The sequence below is a fragment of the Convolutriloba macropyga genome, chromosome 7, assembly GCF_964194025.1.
Source record: "Convolutriloba macropyga chromosome 7, txConMacr16.3, whole genome shotgun sequence".
Classification (NCBI taxonomy): Eukaryota; Metazoa; Xenacoelomorpha; order Acoela; family Convolutidae; genus Convolutriloba; species Convolutriloba macropyga.
Genome location: NC_134474.1, coordinates 67,779,812 through 67,801,110, shown reverse-complemented (window position 1 = coordinate 67,801,110; position 21,299 = coordinate 67,779,812). Strand labels below are relative to the sequence as shown.

The following is a 21,299-nucleotide window of genomic DNA, read 5'->3' as shown; positions in this document are numbered from 1 at the left end:
ATTGATATCTCAGACTACCAGTACTATTTAAGTGGTAATGCAAAAATAACGGTCCGCCTAACTTTCCTAGAAAAAAGTTCGTATTTCAATCGGAATTATCGACTTATTCGCTTATTCCATATTCAAAAATATAGAAATTTTGTCGGATCAAGGATTTGTTCAAAGTGAACCAAAATGATATCCCAAACTACCAGTACAATTTAAGTTGTAATGCAAAAAAACGGTCCGCCTAACTTTCCTAGAAAAAAAATCGTTTTTCAATCGGAATTATCGACTTATTCGCTTATTCTGTTTTCAAAAAAATAGAAATTTTATCGGATCAAGGAGTTGTTCAAAGTGAACCAAATTGATATCTCAGACTACCAGTACTATTTGAGTTGTAATGCAAAAAAACGGTCCGCCTAACTTTCCTAGAAAAAAAATCGTTTTTCAATCGGAATTATCGACTTATTCGCTTATTCTATTTTCAAAAAAATAGAAATTTTATCGGATCAAGGAGTTGTTCAAAGTGAACCAAATTGATATCTCAGACTGCCAGTACTATTTAAGTGGTAATGCAAAAATTACGGTCCGCCTAACTTTCCTAGAAAAAAGTTCGTATTTCAATCGGAATTATCGACTTATTCGCTTATTCCATATTCAAAAATATAGAAATTTTGTCGGATCAAGGATTTGTTCAAAGTGAACCAAAATGATATCCCAAACTACCAGTACAATTTAAGTTGTAATGCAAAAAAACGGTCCGCCTAACTTTCCTAGAAAAAAAATCGTTTTTCAATCGGAATTATCGACTTATTCGCTTATTCTATTTTCAAAAAAATAGAAATTTTATCGGATCAAGGAGTTGTTCAAAGTGAACCAAATTGATATCTCAGACTACCAGTACTATTTAAGTGGTAATGCAAAAATAACGGTCCGGCTAACTTTCCTAGAAAAAAGTTCGTATTTCAATCGGAAGTATCGACTTATTCGCTTATTCTATTTTCAAAAAAATAGAAATTTTATCGGATCAAGGAGTTGTTCAAAGTGAACCAAATTGATATCTCAGACTGCCAGTACTATTTAAGTGGTAATGCAAAAATAACGGTCCGCCTAACTTTCCTAGAAAAAAGTTCGTATTTCAATCGGAATTATCGACTTATTCGCTTATTCCATATTCAAAAATATAGAAATTTTGTCGGATCAAGGATTTGTTCAAAGTGAACCAAAATGATATCCCAAACTACCAGTACTATTTAAGTTGTAATGCAAAAAAAACGGTCCGCCTAAATTTCCTAGAAAAAAAGTTCGTTTTTCAATCGGAATTATCGACTTATTCGCTTATTCTATTTTCAAAAAAATAGAAATTTTACCGGATCAAGGAGTTGTTCAAAGTGAACCAAAATGATATCCCAAACTATCAGTACTATTTAGGTTGCAATGCAAAAAAAAAACGGTCCGCCTAACTTTCGTAGAAAAAAAGTTCGTTTTTCAATCGGAATTATCGACTTATTCGCTTATTCTATTTCAAAAAAAAAACGAAATTTTATCGGATCAAGGAGTTGTTCAAAGTGAACCAAATTGATATCTCAGACTACCAGTACTATTTAAGTGGTAATGCAAAAGTAACGGTCCGCCTAACTTTCCTAGAAAAAAAGTTCGTATTTCAATCGGAATTATCGACTTATTCGCTTATTCCATTTTCAAAAATATAGAAAGTTTATCGGATCAAGGAGTTGTTCAAAGTGAACCGAAATGATATTCCAAACTAACAGTACTATTTAGGTTGTAATGCAAAAAAAAACGGTCCGCCTAAGTTTCCTAGAAAAAAGTTCGTATTTCAATCGGAATTATCGACTTATTCGCTTATTCTATTTTCAAAAAAATAGAAATTTTATCGGATCAAGGAGTTGTTCAAAGTGAACCAAATTGATATCTCAGACTACAAGTACTATTTAAGTGGTAATGCAAAAAGAACGGTCAGCTTAACTTTCCTAGAAAAAAGTTCGTATTTCAATCGGAATTATCGACTTATCCGCTTATTCCATTTTCAAAAATATGGAAATTTTATCGGAACAAGGATTTGTTCAAAGTGAACCAAAATGATATCCCAAACTACCAGTACAATTTAAGTTGTAATGCAAAAAAACGGTCCGCCTAACTTTCCTAGAAAAAAGTTCGTTTTTCAATCGGAATTATCGACTTATTCGCTTATTCTATTTTCAAAAAAATAGAAATTTTATCGGATCAAGGAGTTGTTCAAAGTGAACCAAAATGATATCCCAAACTATCAGTACTATTTAGGTTGCAATGCAAAAAAAAACGGTCCGCCTATCTTTCCTAGAAAAAAAGTTCGTTTTTCAATCGGAATTATCGACTTATTCGCTTATTCTATTTCAAAAAAAAACGAAATTTTATCCGTTCAAGGAGTTGTTCAAAGTGAACCAAATTGATATCTCAGACTACCAGTACTATTTAAGTGGTAATGCAAAAGTAACGGTCCGCCTAACTTTCCTAGAAAAAAAGTTCGTATTTCAATCGGAATTATCGACTTATTCGCTTATTCCATATTCAAAAATATAGAAATTTTGTCGGATCAAGGATTTGTTCAAAGTGAACCAAAATGATATCCCAAACTACCAGTACAATTTAAGTTGTAATGCAAAAAAACGGTCCGCCTAACTTTCCTAGAAAAAAAGTTCGTTTTTCAATCGGAATTATCGACTTATTCGCTTATTCTATTTTCAAAAAATAGAAATTTTATCGGATCAAGGAGTTGTTCAAAGTGAACCAAATTGATATCTCAGACTACCAGTACTATTTAAGTGGTAATGCAAAAATAACGGTCCGCCTAACTTTCCTAGAAAAAAGTTCGTATTTCAATCGGAAGTATCGACTTATTCGCTTATTCTATTTTCAAAAAAATAGAAATTTTATCGGATCAAGGAGTTGTTCAAAGTGAACCAAATTGATATCTCAGACTGCCAGTACTATTTAAGTGGTAATGCAAAAATAAGGGTCCGCCTAACTTTCCTAGAAAAAAGTTCGTATTTCAATCGGAATTATCGACTTATTCGCTTATTCCATATTCAAAAACATAGAAATTTTGTCGGATCAAGGATTTGTTCAAAGTGAACCAAAATGATATCCCAAACTACCAGTACTATTTAAGTTGTAATGCAAAAAAACGGTCCGCCTAAATTTCCTAGAAAAAAGTTCGTTTTTCAATCGGAATTATCGACTTATTCGCTTATTCTATTTTCAAAAAAATAGAAATTTTATCGGATCAAGGAGTTGTTCAAAGTGAACCAAAATGATATCCCAAACTATCAGTACTATTTAGGTTGCAATGCAAAAAAAACGGTCCGCCTAACTTTCCTAGAAAAAAAGTTCGTTTTTCAATCGGAATTATCGACTTATTCGCTTATTCTATTTCAAAAAAAAACGAAATTTTATCGGATCAAGGAGTTGTTCAAAGTGAACCAAATTGATATCTCAGACTACCAGTACTATTTAAGTGGTAATGCAAAAGTAACGGTCCGCCTAAATTTCCTAGAAAAGAAGTTCGTATTTCAATCGGAATTATCGACTTATTCGCTTATTCTATTTTCAAAAAAATAGAAATTTTATCGGATCAAGGAGTTGTTCAAAGTGAACCAAATTGATATCTCAGACTGCCAGTACTATTTAAGTGGTAATGCAAAAATAAGGGTCCGCCTAACTTTCCTAGAAAAAAGTTCGTATTTCAATCGGAATTATCGACTTATTCGCTTATTCCATATTCAAAAACATAGAAATTTTGTCGGATCAAGGATTTGTTCAAAGTGAACCAAAATGATATCCCAAACTACCAGTACTATTTAAGTTGTAATGCAAAAAAACGGTCCGCCTAAATTTCCTAGAAAAAAGTTCGTTTTTCAATCGGAATTATCGACTTATTCGCTTATTCTATTTTCAAAAAAATAGAAATTTTATCGGATCAAGGAGTTGTTCAAAGTGAACCAAATTGATATCTCAGACTACCAGTACTATTTAAGTGGTAATGCAAAAATAACGGTCCGCCTAATTTTCCTAGAAAAAAGTTCGTATTTCAATCGGAAGTATCGACTTATTCGCTTATTCTATTTTCAAAAAAATAGAAATTTTATCGGATCAAGGAGTTGTTCAAAGTGAACCAAATTGATATCTCAGACTGCCAGTACTATTTAAGTGGTAATGCAAAAATAAGGGTCCGCCTAACTTTCCTAGAAAAAAGTTCGTATTTCAATCGGAATTATCGACTTATTCGCTTATTCCATATTCAAAAACATAGAAATTTTGTCGGATCAAGGATTTGTTCAAAGTGAACCAAAATGATATCCCAAACTACCAGTACTATTTAAGTTGTAATGCAAAAAAACGGTCCGCCTAAATTTCCTAGAAAAAAGTTCGTTTTTCAATCGGAATTATCGACTTATTCGCTTATTCTATTTTCAAAAAAATAGAAATTTTATCGGATCAAGGAGTTGTTCAAAGTGAACCAAAATGATATCCCAAACTATCAGTACTATTTAGGTTGCAATGCAAAAAAAACGGTCCGCCTAACTTTCCTAGAAAAAAAGTTCGTTTTTCAATCGGAATTATCGACTTATTCGCTTATTCTATTTCAAAAAAAACGAAATTTTATCGGATCAAGGAGTTGTTCAAAGTGAACCAAATTGATATCTCAGACTACCAGTACTATTTAAGTGGTAATGCAAAAGTAACGGTCCGCCTAAATTTCCTAGAAAAAAAGTTCGTATTTCAATCGGAATTATCGACTTATTCGCTTATTCCATATTCAAAAATATAGAAATTTTGTCGGATCAAGGATTTGTTCAAAGTGAACCAAAGTGATATCCCAAACTACCAGTACAATTTAAGTTGTAATGCAAAAAAACTGTCCGCCTAACTTTCCTAGAAAAAAAGTTCGTTTTTCAATCGGAATTATCGACTTATTCGCTTATTCTATTTTCAAAAAAATAGAAATTTTATCGGATCAAGGAGTTGTTCAAAGTGAACCAAATTGATACCTCAGACTACCAGTACTATTTAAGTGGTAATGCAAAAATAACGGTCCGCCTAACTTTCCTAGAAAAAAGTTCGTATTTCAATCGGAAGTATCGACTTATTCGCTTATTCTATTTTCAAAAATATAGAAATTTTGTCGGATCAAGGATTTGTTCAAAGTGAACCAAAATGATATCCCAAACTAGCAGTACTATTTAGGTTGTAATGCAAAAAAACGGTCCGCCTAACTTTCCTAGAAAAAAAGTTCGTTTTTCAATCGGAATTATCGACTTATTCGCTTATTCTATTTTCAAAAAAATAGAAATTTTATCGGATCAAGGAGTTGTTCAAAGTGAACCAAATTGATATCTCAGACTACCAGTACTATTTAAGTGGTAATGCAAAAAAAACGGTCCGCCTAACTTTCCTAGAAAAAAGTTCGCATTTCAATCGGAATTATCGACTTATTCGCTTATTCTTTTTTCAAAAATATAGAAATTTTATCAGATCAAGGAGTTGTTCAAAGTGAACCAAAATGATATCCCAAACTACCAGTACTATTTAAGTTGTAATGCAAAAAGAACGGTCCGCCTAACTTTCCTAGAAAAAAGTTCGCATTTCAATCGGAATTATCGACTTATTCGCTTATTCTATTTTCAAAAATATAGAATTTTTATCGGATCAAGGAGTTGTTCAAAGTGAACCAAATTGATATCTCAGACTACCAGTACTATTTAAGTGGTAAGGCAAAAAAAACGGTCCGCTTAAGTTTCCTAGAAGAAAGTTCGTATTTCAATCGGAAGTATCAACTTATTCGTTTATTCTTTTCTCAAAAATATAGAAATTTTATCGGATCAAGGAGTTGTTCAAAGTTAACCAAATTGATATCTCAGACTACCAGTACTATTTAAATTGTAATGCAAAAAGAACGGTCCGCCTAACTTTCCTAGAAAAAAAGTTCGTATTTCAATCGGAATTATCGACTTATTCGCTTATTCTATTTTCAAAAATATAGAATTTTTATCATATCAAGGAGTTGTTCAAAGTGAACCAAAATGATATCCCAAACTATCAGTACTAGTTAGGTTGTAATGCAAAAAGAACGGTCCGCCTAACTTTCTTAGAAAAAAGTTCGTATTTTAATCGAATTATCGACTTATTCGCTTATTCTGTTTTCAAAAATATAGAAATTTTATCGGATCAAGGAGTTGTTCAAAGTGAACCAAAATGATATCCCAAACTATCAGTACTAGTTAAGTTGTAATGCGAAAAGAACGGTCCGCCTAACTTTCCTAGAAAAAAAGTTCTTATTTCAATCGGAAATATCGACTTATTCGCTTATTCTATTTTCAAAAATATAGAAATTTTTTCGGATCAAGGAGTTGTTCAAAGTGAACCAAATTGATATCCCAGACTACCAGTATTATTTAAGTTGTAATGCAAAAAGAACGGTCCGACTAAATTTCCTAGAAAAAAGTTTGTATTTCAAACGGAGTTATCGACTTATTCGCTTATTCTATTTTCAAAAATATAGAATTGTTATCGGATCAAGGAGTTGTTCAAAGTGAACCAAAATGATATCCCAAACTACCAGTACTATTTAAGTTGTAATACAAAAAGAACGCTCCGCCTAACTTTCCTAGAAAAAAGTTCGTATTTTTAATCGGAATTATCGACTTATTCGCTTATTCTATTTTCAAAAATATAGAAATTTTTTCGGATCAAGGAGTTGTTCAAAGTGAACCAAATTGATATCCCACACTACCAGTATTATTTAAGTTGTAATGCAAAAAGAACGGTCCGACTAACTTTCCTAGAAAAAAGTTTGTATTTCAAACGGAGTTATCGACTTATTCGCTTATTCTATTTTCAAAAATATAGAATTGTTATCGGATCAAGGAGTTGTTCAAAGTGAACCAAAATGATATCCCAAACTACCAGTACTATTTAAGTTGTAATGCAAAAAGAACGCTCCGCTTAACTTTCCTAGAAAAATGTTCGTATTTTTAATCGGAATTATCGACTTATTCGCTTATTCTATTTTCAAAAATATAGATTTTTTATCGGTTCAAGGAGTTGTTCAAAGTCAACCAAATTGATATCTCAGACTACCAGTACTATTTAAGTGGTAATGCAAAAATAACGGTCCGCCTAACTTTCCTAGAAAAAAGTTCGTATTTCAATCGGAAGTATCAACTTATTCGCTTATTCTTTTCTCAAAAATATAGAAATTTTATCGGATCAAGGAGTTGTTCAAAGTGAACCAAAATGATATCCCAAACTACCAGTACTATTTAAGTTGTAATGCAAAAATAACGGTCCGTCTAACTTTCCTAGAAAAAAGTTCGTGTTTTTAATCGGAATTATCGACTTATTCGCTTATTCTATTTTCAAAAATATAGATTTTTTATCGGATCAAGGAGTTGTTCAAAGTCAACCAAATTGATATCTAAGACTACCAGTACTATTTAAGTGGTAATGCAAAAATAACGGTCCGCCTAACTTCCCTAGAAAAAAGTTCGCATTTCAATCAGAAGTATCAACTTATTCGCTTATTCTTTTCTCAAAAATATAGAAATTTTATCGGATCAAGGAGTTGTTCAAAGTGAACCAAAATGATATCCCAAACTACCAGTACTATTTAAGTTGTAATGCAAAAATAACGGTCCGCCTAACTTTCCTAGAAAAAAGTTCGTGTTTTTAATCGGAATTATCGACTTATTCGCTTATTCTATTTTCAAAAATATAGATTTTTTATCGGATCAAGGAGTTGTTCAAAGTCAACCAAATTGATATCTCAGACTACCAGTACTATTTAAGTGGTAATGCAAAAATAACGGTCCGCCTAACTTCCCTAGAAAAAAGTTCGTATTTCAATCAGAAGTATCAACTTATTCGCTTATTCTTTTCTCAAAAATATAGAAATTTTATCGGATCAAGGAGTTGTTCAAAGTGAACCAAAATGATATCCCGAACTACCAGTACTATTTAAGTTGTAATGCAAAAAGAACGGTCCGCCTAACTTTCCTAGAAAAAAGTTCGTATTTCAATCGGAATTATCGACTTATTCGCTTATTCTATTTTCAAAAATATAGAATTTTTATCGGATCAAGGAGTTGTTCAAAGTGAACCAAAATGATATCCCAAACTACCAGTACTAGTTAGGTTGTAATGCAAAAAGAACGGTCCGCCTAACTTTCCTAGAAAAAATTTCTTATTTCAATCGGAATTATCGACTTATTCGCTTATTCTGTTTTCAAAAATATAGAAATTTTATCGGATCAAGGAGTTGTTCAAAGTGAACCAAAATGATATCCCAAACTACCAGTACTATTTAAGTTGTAATGCAAAAAGAACGGTCCGCCTAACTTTCCTAGAAAAAAGTTCTTATTTCAATCGGAACTATCGACTTATTCGCTTATTCTATTTTCAAAAGTACAGAAATTTTTTCGGATCAAGGAGTTGTTGAAAGTGAACCAAATTGATATCCCAGACTACCAGTATTATTTAAGTTGTAATGCAAAAAGAACGGTCCGACTAACTTTCCTAGAAAAAAGTTTGTATTTCAAACGGAATTATCGACTTATTCGCTTACTCTATTTTCAAAAATATAGAATTGTTATCGGATCAAGGAGTTGTTCAAATTGAACCAAAATGATATCCCAAACTATCACTACTATTAAGGTTGTATTGCGAAAAGAACGGTCCGCCTAACTTTCCTGAAAAAAAGTTCGTATTTCAATCTGAATTATCGACTTATTCGCTTATTCTATTTTCAAAAATATAGAAATTTTATTGGATCAAGGAGTTGTTCAATGTGAACCAAATTGATATCCCAGACTACCAGTACTATTTAGGTTGTAATGCAATAAAACCGATCCGCCTAACTTTCCTAGAAAAAAAAGTTCGTATTTCAATCGGAATTATCGACTTATTCGCTTATTCTATTTTCAAAAAAATAGAAATTTTATCGGATTAAGGAGTTGTTCAAAGTGAACCAAATTGATATCTCAGACTACCAGTGATATTTAAGTGGTAATGCAAAAAGAACGGTCCGCCTAACTTTCCTAGAAAAAAGTTCGTAATTCAATCGGTATTATCGACTTATTCGCTTATTCTATTTTCAAAAATATAGAAATTTTATCGGATCAAGGAGTTGTTCAAAGTGAACCAAATTAATATCCCAGACTACCAGAACTATTTAATGCAAAAAGAATTGTCCGCCTAACGTTCGTAGAAAGAAGTTCGTGTTTCATACGGAAATTTCCTATTATTTCGGAATAATTTTGAATAAGTCTATTTAAAAATAGGTCTTTTTTATCGGAACAAGGAGTTGTTCAAATCTAGCCAAACTCGGTATGGAGTATCCCATGTGTTCTTGGATTATAAAACGAAAAGAATTTTTCTATAGCTTGTCTAGGAGAAAATTTAGTATTTCATACGGGAATTTGCGATTTTCGGGATTAGAGAATTTTGAAAATAGGTCTTTTTCATCGATCAAGGAGTTGTTCAAATCAGACCAAACTGGGTATGGAGTATCCCATGTATATCTAAAGTCTAAAACAAAAAGAATTTTTGTCATAGCTTGCCTAGGAAAAAAGTTCGTATTTCAATCCGAAATATCGACCTATTCGCTTATTCTATTTTCAAAAATATAGAAATTTTATTGGATCAAGGAGTTGTTCAAAGTAAACCAAAATGATATCCCAAACTACCAGTACTATTTAGGTTGTAATGCAAAAAGAACAGTCCGCCTAACTTTCCTAGAAAAAAGTTCGTATTTCAAACGGAATTATCGACTTATTCGCTTAATCTATTTTCAAAAATATAGAAATTTTATCGGACCAAGGAGTTGTTCAAAGTGAAGCAAAATGATATCCCAGACTACCATTACCATTTAAGTTGTAATGCAAAAAAAAATTGTCCGCCTAAAATTCCTAGAAAAAAAGTTCGTATTTCATACGGAAATTTCCTATTATTTCCGAATAATTTTCAATAAGTATATTTAAAAATAGGTCTTTTTCATCGGGTTAAGGAGTTATTCAAATCAAACCAAATTGATATCCCAAACTACCTGTACTATTTAGGTTGTAATTCAAAACGAAAGGTCCGCCTAACTTTCCTAGTAAAAAAGTTCGTATTTCAATCGGAATTATCGACTTATTCGCTTATTCCCTTTTCAAAAATATAGAAATTATATCGGATCAAGAAGTTGTTCAAAGTGAACCAAAATGATATTCCAAACTACCAGTACTATTTAGGTTGTAATGCAAAAAAAACGGTCCGCCTAACTTTCCTAGAAAAAAAGTTCGTATTTCAATCGGAATTATCGACTTATTCGCTTATTCTATTTTCAAAAAAATAGAAATTTTATCGGATCAAGGAGTTGTTCAAAGTGAACCAAATTGATATCTCAGACTACCAGTACTGTTTAGGTTGTAATGCAAAAAAAATTGTCCGCCTAACGTTCGTAGAAAGAAGTTCGTGTTTCATACGGAAATTTCCTATTATTTCGGGATAATTTTGAATAAGAATATTTAAAAATAGGTCTTTTTTTATCGGGTCAAGGAGTTGTCCAAATCTAACCAAACTTGGTATGGAGTATCCCATTTGTGTCTAGAGTCTAAAACAAAAAGAATTTTTGTCATAGCTTGCCTAGGAAAAAAGTTAGTATTTCATACGGGAATTTGCGAATTTCGCGATTAGAGATTTTTAAAAATAGGTCTCTTTCACCGGGTCAAGGAGTTGTTCGAATCAGACCAAACTGGGCTTGGAGTATCCCATATGTTCCTAGATTATAAAACCAAAAGAATTTTTGCTATAGCTGGTCTAGGAGAAAAGTTAGTATTGCATACGGAAATTTGCGATTATTTCGAATAGTTAATTTTAAATAATTTTGAATAATAGGTCTTTTTTATCAGATCAAGGAGTTGTTTAAATCAAACCAAACTTGGTATGGAGTATCCCATGTGTATCTAGTGTGTAAAACAGAAATAATTTTTGTATTAGCTTGTCTAGAAAAAAGTTCGTATTTCAATCGAAAATATCGACTTATTCGCTAATTCTATTTTCAAAAATATAGAAATTTTATCGGATCAAGGAATTGTCCAAATGTAACCAAACTCGGTATGGAGTATCCCATGTGTATTTAGAGTCTAAAACAAAAAGAAATTTTGCTATTGCTAGTCTAGGAAAAAAGTTAGTATTGCATACGGAAATTTGCGGTTATTTCGAATAGTTAATTTTAAATAATTTTGAATAATAGGTCTTTTTTACCGGATCAAGGAGTTGTTTAAATCTAACCAAACTTGGTATGGAGTATCCCATGCGTATCTAGTGTCTAAAAGAAAACGAATTTTTGTCATATCTTGCCTAGGAAAAAAGTTAGTGTTTCGTACGTAAATTACCAATTAATTCTAATCAATTTTAAATAATTCTTAAAAATAGATCTTTTTCATCGGTTCAAGGAGTTGTTCAAATCAGACTAAACTCGGCATGGAGTATCCCATGTGTACCTAGGGTGTAAAACAGAAATAATTTTTGTCATAGCTTGTCTAGAAAAAAAGTTCGTATTTCAATCGGAAATATCGACTTATTCGCTTATTCCATTTTCAAAAATATAGAAATTTTATGGCATCAAGGAGTTGTCCAAATGTAACCAAACTCGGTATGGAGCATACCATGTGTATTTAGAGTCTAAAACGAAAAGAAATTTTGCTATTGCTAGTCTAGGAAAAAAGTTAGTATTGCATACGGAAATTTGCGGTTATTTCGAATAGTTAATTTTGAATAATTTTGAATAATAGGTCTTTTTTATCGGATCAAGGAGTTGTTTAAATCTAACCAAACTTGGTATGGAGTATCCCATGCGTATCTAGAATCTAAAACAAAAAGAAATTTTGTCATATCTTGCCTAGGAAAGAAGTTAGTGTTTCGTACGTAAATTTCCGATTAATTCTAATTAATTTTAAATAATTCTTAAAAATAGGTCTTTTTCATCGGGTCAAGCAGCTGTTCAAATCAGACCAAACTCGGCATGGAGTATCCCATCTGTACCTAGTGTGTAAAACAGAGAGAATTTTTGTCTTAGCTTGTCTAGAAAAAAAGTTCGTATTTCAATCGGAAATATCGACTTATTCGCTTATTCTATTTTCAAAAATATAGAAATTTTATCGGATGAAGGAGTTGTCCAAATGTAACCAAACTCGGTATGGAGTATCCCATGTTTATTTAGAGTCTAAAACAAAAAGAAATTTTGCTATAGCTAGTCTAGGAAAAAAGTTAGCATTGCATACGGAAATTTGCGATTATTTCGAATAAAATTGCCATTATCTATTAAAAAAAGGCCTATTTTGTCGGGTCAATGAGTTGTCCAAATCTAACCAAACTCGGTATGGGTTATCCCATGTGTATCTAGATTCTCAAACAAAAAGAGTTTTTGTCATAGCTTGTCTAGAAAAAAATTTCGTATTTCAATCGGAAATATCGACTTTTTCGCTTATTCTATTTTCAAAAATATAGAAAGTTTATTAGATTAGGGAGTTGTTTAAATCTAACCAAACTTGGTTTGGAGTATCCCATGTGTATTTAGAGTCCAAAAGAAAAAGATTTTTTGTCATAGCTTGCCTAGGAAAAAAGTAGTATTTCATACGGAATTTGCGAATTTCGCGATTAGAGAATGTTTAAAATAGGTCTTTTTCATCGTGTCAAGGAGTTGTTCAAATCAGACCAAATTGGGTATGGAGTATCCCATGTGTTCCTAGACTATAAAACAAAAAGAATTTTTGCTATAGCTTGTCTAGGAGAAAAGTTAGTATTGCACACGGAAATTTGCGATTATTTAGAATAAATTTGCGATTATTTTTTTAAAAAATAGGTCTATTCGTCGGGTCAAGGAGTTGTCCAAATCTAATCAAACCCGGTATGGGGTATCCCATGTGTACCTATAGTGTAAAACAGAGAGAATTTTTAGTATAGCTTGTGTAGGAAAAAAGTTAGTTTTTCATACGGAAATTTGCTATTAATTCGAATAATTAATATTGAAATGTAGTATTTTTGATCGGGTCAAGAATTTGTTCAGATTGAATCAAACTTGGCATGGAGTATCCCCTGTTTATATAGAAACAATAAGGTTTTTTCCTATAGCTTGCCTAGGAAAAAAATAGGTCTTTTTCATGGGGTCAAGGACTTGTCCAAATCGCACCAAACTCGGCATGGAGTATCCTATGTGTACCTAGAGTGTAAGACAAAAAGAATTTTTGCTATAGCTTGCCTAGGAAAAAATTAGATTTTCATACGGAAATTTGCTATTAATTCGAATAATTAATATTGAAATATAGTATTTTTGATCGGGTCAAGAATTTGTTCAGATTGAATCAAACTTGGCATGGAGTATCCCCTGTTTATATAGAAACAATAAGGTTTTTTCCTATAGCTTGCCTAGGAAAAAAATAGGTCTTTTTCATGGGGTCAAGGACTTGTCCAAATCGCACCAAACTCGGCATGGAGTATCCTATGTGTACCTAGAGTGTAAGACAAAAAGAATTTTTGCTATAGCTTGCCTAGGAAAAAATTAGATTTTCATACGGGAATTTGCGAACTTCGCGATTAGAGAATTTTAAAAATAGGTATTTTTCATGGGGTCAAGGACTTGCCCAAATGGAACTAAACTCGGCATGGAGTATCCCATGTTTATCTAAAATCTAAAACAAAAAGAATTTTTGTCATAGCTTGGCTAGGAAAAAAGTTCGTATTTCAATCCGAAATATCGACCTATTCGCTTATTCTATTTTCAAAAATATAGAAATTTTTTCGGATCACAGATTTGTTCAAAATGAACCAAATTAATATCCCAGACTACCAGTACTATTTAGGTTGTAATGCAAAAAGAATTATCCGCCTAACAATCCTAGAAAAAAAAGTTAGTTTTTCATACGGGAATTTGCGAATTTCGCGATTAGAGAATTCTAAAAATAGGTCTTTTTCATGGGGTCAAGGAGTTGTTCAAATCGCACCAAACTCGGCATGGAGTATCCCATGTTTACTTAGAGTGTAAAACAAAAAGAGTTTTTGCTATAGCTTGCCTAGGAAAAAAGTTAGATTTTCATACGTGAATTTGCGAATTTCGCGATTATAGAATTTTAAAAATAAGTCCTTTTCATGGGGTCAAGGACGCCCAAATCGAACTAAACTCGGCATGGAGTATCCCATGTAGATCTAGAGTCTAAAACAAAAAGAGTTTTTGTCATAGCTTGCCTAGGAAAAAAGTTCATATTTCAATCGGAAATATCGACTTATTCGCTTATTCTATTTTCAAAAATATAGAAATTTTATCGGATCAGCGAGTTGTTCAAAGTGAACCAAATTAATATCCCAGACTACCAGTACTATTTAGGTTGTAATGCAAAAAGAATTATCCGCCTAACAATCCTAGAAAAAAAAGTTAGTTTTTCATACGGGAATTTGCGAATTTCGCGATTAGAGAATTCTAAAAATAGGTCTTTTTCATGGGGTCAAGGAGTTGTTCAAATCGCACCAAACTCGGCATGGAGTATCCCATGTTTACTTAGAGTGTAAAACAAAAAGAGTTTTTGCTATAGCTTGCCTAGGAAAAAAGTTCATATTTCAATCGGAAATATCGACTTATTCGCTTATTCTATTTTCAAAAATATAGAAATTTTATCGGATCAGCGAGTTGTTCAAAGTGAACCAAATTAATATCCCAGACTACCAGTACTATTTAGGTTGTAATGCAAAAAGAATTATCCGCCTAACGTTCCAAGAAAAAAAGTTAGTTTTTCATACGTAAATTTGCGAATTTCGCGATTGGCGAATTTTAAAAATAGGTCTTTTTCATCGGGTCAAGGACTTGTTCAAATCAAACCAAATCTGGCATGCGATATTTTCAGTGCGTATAAAATCATTCTTTTTTACAGCGGGATAATTCCGCTAAGGAGAATCTGGTTCAGACAGAAATGATGCCAAAAATGCCAAAATCAGCACGATCCTTTGGCTTTCAATGCAAGTTTGAAAAATTAGCGGAGACCAAACAAAAACTAAAAAATCTATACCCGGACGCAGCCAGTGTTGTGTTTTTGTCATCACGGCCAAACCAGACAGGGCTCAATGGATGGATCAATTTTACAAAGGAGATTCAGTGCAAAAAGTTTATGAGGGAAATTCGGCAAAACCCGCCGAAAAATGGACTTTGACTTAAAAAGCCAGGAAAACACATTGCGATTGAAAGATCAGCATTAATGCAAAAAGGGGCGAGGAAAGGGCTTCAGTGCTGAAGTGAATGTCTCGGAATTTGAAAAAAAAACAGGGAATCAAGAATTCTTAAGTTTTGAAATTTTGGATAACTTGATTGTATATTTATTGGTTTGCATCTCGTTTTTTTTTTAATTTTAATAGCTGCCGCCACCTTCTCAACGGCTATTGTTTACGCGCTCTCCTTTTTTATTTCGCTTTACCTTATAACGTTTTTCGTTTTACAAGGTCACGTTTTATGTTTTCACATTTGACCTCTGACTTAATTCACTCACTGTTGCAACTGAATTGATTTCAAATTCTTTCAATCATTGAATTACGTAACTAAGTGAATACGTTCATTATCAAAAGGGCAAAACAAACTCGAAATAAACTGAATAAACCGATACAGCACGGTCATTAAGTCATATTGCATTAGGATATCAAAGTTCATTAGAGCAATTGCTAGCTGATATTAATATAAAGAAAATAAAATAGATTTATGTCTTAAAGCTGAACTAATTGTGGATTTCGAATCTAAGTGAAACTGCACATGGAATTAGACTACTTTTTGAAACTTAGGGAAAAATATGAATTCTATCTAATTTCTGTTTCAATTCGGATGTGAGTCCAGCGCGTCAACGGCGGCTATTTCGGGCAATTTTCGGGCGGATATTTTAACATGTTGAGCATTTGAGGAAACCTTTATTTAATTTTCCAGTGTCCATTTTGATCAAGCTTGCCTAGGAACAAAATTGGGATTTCATAGGTTTATATCCAATAATTCGAAAAATTAATTTAGAATTTTCTGACGCCTCATAGTTGTCCAAATAAAACCAAATTTTACTCAATAAGAACTCTGACTGTCTGTCTGTCTGAGTTCATTGATTGACGTGTTATTTGCCCTCTTGGTTTCTTGATTATCTCCATGTTTATGTTATTCGTTTTATAAAATATTTACAGCAGACAGATCTCTACAGAATGTTTTCTTGTTCAGAATTTGTAACTTTTTGAAAACAGTTAACTTGCGCTTGATTTTCAATACTTTTCCTATTTGTCGTGAAGTTCTTCGTTATTTGGAGCAATGTTTTGTTTTTCGCTGTTGAAGCTATAATTAAGTTTTTGTTTTGAAAATTTGCTTCTTCTAGTCACTGTTTGCTCAGTTGAAAATTCGTTTTGTACATTATTGCTAGTCTTATACCAAATCATCAGTTAGCCGCTTGTTTGAAATAGGTTGACGCGCTTTTGCAAGTTTTATGAATTTGATGAATTGCGCGTTTTTTTCAATTCTGTAGCATGCAAAGAGAACGGTATCTTGTGCTGTGTCAATGTGATGGACAGATTGGTCGAACTTTCAATTTATCAAAGCCCTAATAGAAAACTTTTGTCAATATTCTGCCAGAAGAACAATTCAAGGAAATAAAAAAGGCTGAGCGGGTTGTAGAAAGAACTTACGGCTTACTGAAAGAAGCGTACAGACTTCTAAAGGAGTTTATCTGCAGCTTGATTCCTGATAGTTTCTGTGGATACGGTTTGCATTACAACGGAGAAAAAATTCTGGCCGAGAAGATGCGATTGCCAATTTATGGGTATATTGAGACGATTCCCACAAACTTTGAAGATAACTTCACGAATCTATCAGTTCTGCACCAAGGCAGGAATCAAATTTAAGCCGTGTTATGGTTGGTCCCATAAGATTTGTGAATCACAGTTGCCAGCCGAATTGCGAGTACAAGGCGGTTGAGCTTAATGGAAGAAGAGCAGTTGAACTAGTAACCTTGCGAAAAATTTCACCGGGAAGTGAACTGCTAACTTTCTATGGAGAAGAATTTTTTGGGCCTGGAAACAAGGACTGCTTGTGTCCCCATACTGACTTTCATTCATTTGTGAGAACAACCAACAATTCAACAGTTCAGCCTTCTCCAAACATATCTCTTATTTGTTGCAGCAGCCCCCTTGTTGACGCAGAACGTGTTTTCAAATTAAGAAATTTCACAAGAAGACTATGGGAGAAAATTGTTTTTCATGAACGGCTGCCAACAAAAGAAATGCCTGTTTGATCTACGCTTACCATCTGGTGATAGCAGTGACAGTGATACATTGAGTGAAGTTTCAGATGGTAAACAGGAAGATCAGGGCCTCGAAACTAGCGTCAGCCAATTAGGCAGTTCTAGTGGTGAAAATTTAGATGATGCCAAAAATTACGTAGCCTTAAACGAGGGAGAAGTATCTCCACCGTCTCAAAATGATTATTTTTGTGAGGAGCTTAAAACTGATGTTGAACCGTTTGAATTTCTCGGGCTTCGGTCAGAGTCATCTTCTCACAATTTTGTGCACTGTTTTGAGAGTATTGTTACTACCCACAAAGCACCCGACAAGGAGGCTAACGCTTGGTTGAAATTAGTTCGATTAGTTGTTCCAGATTTGAACATACCTTTAAAACTCTTAAAAAGAGACATACGGAGTCAATGTAAAACAAAATTGCACTGCAAAAAAACTGCTAATGGAGAATGGCGCGTTCTAGACTACGTAAAAGAACTGAAATCTATTGTTGAACCACACTTTGATGCAATCATCAAATAGGAGCGTAAAAAGGTGGCTGGTTGTGATCTCAAACTTCCTCAGGCTTACAATGCTGACTCAAAAAGTTCGAAAATTCTTCTCATTTTTAATGTAGACGGGGTCAAAATTATACAATCATAAAACAACTCGCTTGGGACTGTGTGGATTGCAAACCGCCATTGCAAACCTTCCTCCTATCTTGAGAGCTGCCTTCAACAACATTATTTTGGCTGGGTTATGGTTCGGCAGTGAGAAGCCGGGTTGGAATGATTTTCTTAAGGTAACTAGAGAATCTGCATTTCACCTTCTGTGAACAGATTACCATTTTTATACAAATTTCAGCTGACGTTCAGCGCAATCACTTGTAAATTAGGCTGTTTTGTTTTATCTTTTTGGACTGAAACGTTGTTTTCAAATAGTTTTAATGCTTTTTTTCGACACTGTAGAAGCATTCTTACACTCATCTTGTAAGGATTTTATGCATTTTGTATCCCCTAAATCAGTCGTTTCCGCAATTTTTGGAAAAATTTCTGAATGTTTTTCAGGCTGTTGGTGAGCAGTTGTCAACTTTTGAGATAATAAACTCGATAAGCTTGATGCCTATTTTGCTTGTTGCTGACACACCTGCGAAGTACTCTGTTTTAAACTGGATATCTCACATTGGTTATTATGGCTGTTCCTACTGCTTCAACAAGGGTGAACGCTTTGTGAGAAGGCACTACTACCCATTTCATCCGTATAATATGAGAACTCTGGAATCATACAAGCTTGACCTTTCAATTTTAGCAAGAAATCCAGGACTGAAATCTAGCAGAGGTGTCAAAGGTCCAAGTGCCTTGTAAAATTTTCTTCCAAACTTACCGTTGTCTGCACCAATCGACTTTATGCATCAGATTGCGTAAGGAGTTGGTAGAACTGTTCTGGAACACATCCAAAAGGAAATAAGTAGTTCAGCGCTTATGGAGATCGAAAACATTGTGCTGACAATGAAAGTAAATTTTTGAGCATTCATCCAATCTTTCATATTTTTGTTCTAGGATTTTTTAATCGCTTTTCATTTTTTCTGTTTTTTTAGGTGCCTTTTGAGATCCGAAGGTCCCCTCGATGCCTATCCAATCTTTTGTACTTCAAAGCGTCCGAATGTAAAGACTGGCTTCTGTATAAAGGCCCAGTGCTTTTCAATTTTTTTGTGAGCAAAGATACCTACGACAGGTTTATGTTGTTGAGTTATGAAATTCGATTGCTTCTAACAGACTCTCGCCATTCTGCAAAAGCTGGTTCTCTTTTGGCGAAATTTCTACTAAAAACGAAAGAACAATGCGATGAAATGTGCTTCACCATCAATGTTCACTACTTAACGCATCTTAGATGGCAAGTTGAAAACTATGGACCTCTAGGGTGCACATCTGCTTTCATTTTCGAGAGTGCAAACAATTTACTGAGCAAACCATTTACAGGAACGATGAATCACCTCGAATTGACTATAGAGTGTTATGTTAGACGCAAGAATCTGCTTTCAACAAAACTGAAAAACGACAATTTGGTCGACTTTGCCCGGTCGCTTGGGAATACCACAAAGCCACACAAGGAGCGGCCTATTGTAAATCACTCTGTGCTACCGGTTCATATAGATCCTAGTGATAGTTGCTTGAGATCCACTATGAAAGTTATTTATTTACGGCTTGATTCTTTGTCTTATTCCACGAGTTCAAATGCCTATGTTTCTTTCAGCGTCGGAAGGAAAGTAGAGTTTGGCGAAATTGTCTACTTCGAAAAAGCAGAAGAGAATATTTGCCTTGTCAATCTGTTCACAGTGAAAGACTACATTGCGCTGCGTGGAAACTCAAACAATTGCGATGAACTTACGTATGTTGTCGTGGAGTATAGGGGATGCCTGAAGGAAATCTTTTTGCATGATATCAATAACAAACTTATTCGAATGGATCTCAAAAGGAAAATTTTTCACTCACTACTGATAGATCATTTCGAGCATGACTAAATTTTGAGCCTTACTCAATAGATGTTTCTTTTTCTTGATAAATTTCAGTGTTTTTTACTGTTTAATAAATTTCTTTCAATCTTGTCTTTCAATCAGACCGAGGAGTTTTTCAACCTAAACGAAAATTGACGTTGGAGGGCACTAATCTATATAGGTTAAAATTTGGAAGTTTTTGTTTCAGCTTGCCTTGCAAAAAATTGTTATTAGTATTACGTAGTTTTTTAAAAAGTATCCTTCAAGTTATTAAGTAAATGTTAAATTCCAACCAAGTTAGGCATGGGAGATCTCTGATGTGTATAGAGTTTGAATCAGTAACCCCATTGTGTGCAGAGTTTCGAATAAAAAGAGTTTTTGCAAAATTTTGGCTAAGAAAAAAATTTTGTTTTTTATTCAGAGTTTTCCAATTATTTCGAATAAGTATTTTTGAAATTTGAAATTTTTTGACTCTGGATGTGAGGTACCTGGGATGATTTGTCATTTGGTACAATACCTTGTTTTTGAAATTTCTCGTCATAGAGTGAACCGATTTGCGATTTGTTTAAAGATTCTGTTAGGTCATTAAATGACCTTTCGCACAGTGTATATAACGTATAGTGTTTTCTGGGGTTTAGATTGTGAATTTTCACTCTGCAGGTGAGGTACCTGGGACGATTTGTCATTTGGTACAGTACATTGTTTTTGAAATTACTCGTCGTAGAGTAAACCGATTTACGATTTGTTTGAAGATTCTGTTAGGTCATTAAATGACCTTTCTCACTGTGTATATTACGTATAGTGTTTTGTGTAATTTCACTGAAATATTGACCGGTACATGTACCCCTGTTTTGACCCTTCCAGCCAGGAAACATGATGTGCAGAGCTGTTCAGATCGGTCAGAAAAGTGGTTATAATGGTGAAGATAGTTACTATAGTTTCAGTAGTAACTATCTTGTTCCGGATTATTCCGCTTGCATTGGGCCATCATTCTCGATTAGTAGTGGTAGTAGTAAGAGTAGTAGTAGTAGTAGTAGTAGTAGTAGTAGTAGTAGTAGTAGTATTAGTAGTAGTAGTATTAGTAGTAGTAGTAGTAGTAGTAGTAGTAGTAGTAGTTGTAGTAGTAGTAAAAGTCTTCAATTGACCAAATTATGGACTTTAATACAACACATCAGAAGGATCTATGCATATGGTACAAACAAAGAAAATTAATCTAAAGCTATTACAACTAGGACGTGCATATATCGACTTATTCGCTTATTCTATTTTCAAAAATTTAGAAATTTTATCGGATCAAGGAGTTGTCCAAATCTAACCAAACTCGGTATGGAGTATCCCATGTAAATGTAGAGTCTAAAACAAAAAGAGTTTTTGTCATAGCTTGCCTAGGAAAAAAGTTTTTATTTCATACGGGAAATTGCGAATTTCGCGATTAGAGAATTTTAAAAATAGGTCTCTCTCATCGGTTCAAGGAATTGTTCAAATCAAACCAAACTCACTATGAAGTATC

At 33.4% G+C, this 21,299-nt stretch overlaps 1 protein-coding gene across 1 annotated transcript in view; it reads left to right on the top strand.

Annotated features, from left to right (window-relative positions):
• The window catches only part of LOC142343277 (ovarian-specific serine/threonine-protein kinase Lok-like), a 413,485-nt gene that overhangs the window by 81,100 nt on the left and 311,086 nt on the right, over nucleotides 1-21,299 (top strand). The window lies entirely within an intron of this gene.